Here is a 1,523-nt window from a genome sequence, read left to right as displayed (position 1 = left end):
ACTTACACCAAGTAACAAAGACATACACTGGCACCCAGTAACAAAGACATACACTGACACCCAGTAACACAGACACACCCGGACACCAAGTAACAAAGACACACACTTACACCAAATAACACAGACATACACTGACACCAAGTAACAAAGACATACACTGATACTCAGTAACATAGGCACACTCTTACACCAAGGAACACAGACATACACTGACACCAAGTAACAAAGACATACACTGACACCAAGTAACAAAGACATACACTTTCACCAAGTAACACAGACACACACTTACACCAAGCAACACAGACCTACACTGACACCAAGTAACAAAGACATACACTGACACCCAGGAACAAAGACATACACTGACACCCAGTAACACAGACACACACGGACACCAAGTAACAAAGACACACACTTGCACCAAGTAACACAGACATACACTGACACCCAGTAACAAAGACATACACTGGCACCAAGTAACACAGACACACGCTTAAACCAAGTAAAACAAACACGCACTTATACCAAGTAACAAAGACATACACTGACACCAAGAAACAAAGACACACACTTACACCAAGTAACACAGACTTAGACTGACACCAAGTAACAAAGACATACACTTACACCAAGTAGCACAGACATACACTGACACCAAGTAACAAAGACATACACTTACACCTAGTAACAAAGACAGACAATTACACCAAGTAACAAAGACATACACTTACACCTAGTAACAAAGACATACACTTACACCAAGTAACAAAGACATACACTGATACCCAGTAACACAGGCACACACTGACACCCAGTTAAAAACACACACTGACCCCCAGTAACGCAGACACACACTGACCCCCAGTAACACAGACATACACTGATACCCAGTAACACAGACACATAATTACACCAAGTATCAAAGACATACACTGACACCAAGTAACAAAGACATACACTGATAGCCAGTAACACAGACGCACACTTGCACCAAGTAACAAAGACAGACACTGATACCCAGTAACACAGACACAGACTTACACCAAGTAACAAAGACATACACTTACACCAAGTAACACAGAAATACACTTACACCAAGTATTTTGACATACACTTACACCAAGTAACAAAGACATACAGTGACACCCAGTAACAAAGACATCCACTGACACCAAGTCACAAACACATACAATGACACCAAGTAACAAAGACATACACTTACACCAAGTAACAAAGGCATACACTGACACACAGTAACACCGGCACACACTGACACCAAGTAACAAAGACACACAATTACACCAAGTAACAAAGACATACACTGAGACGAAGTAACAAAGACACACACTTACACCAAGTAACAAAGACATACACTGACACCAAGTCACAAAGACACACACTGATACCCAGTAACATAGACATACACTGACACCAAGTCACAAAGACATACACTGATACACAGTAACACAGACACACAATTACACCAAGTAACACAGACAGACACTGACACCAAGTAACAA

Source organism: Heterodontus francisci, unplaced genomic scaffold (genome assembly GCF_036365525.1).
Source record: "Heterodontus francisci isolate sHetFra1 unplaced genomic scaffold, sHetFra1.hap1 HAP1_SCAFFOLD_52, whole genome shotgun sequence".
In the NCBI taxonomy this organism is placed as follows: domain Eukaryota; kingdom Metazoa; phylum Chordata; class Chondrichthyes; order Heterodontiformes; family Heterodontidae; genus Heterodontus; species Heterodontus francisci.
This window is presented reverse-complemented; position numbering follows the sequence as displayed.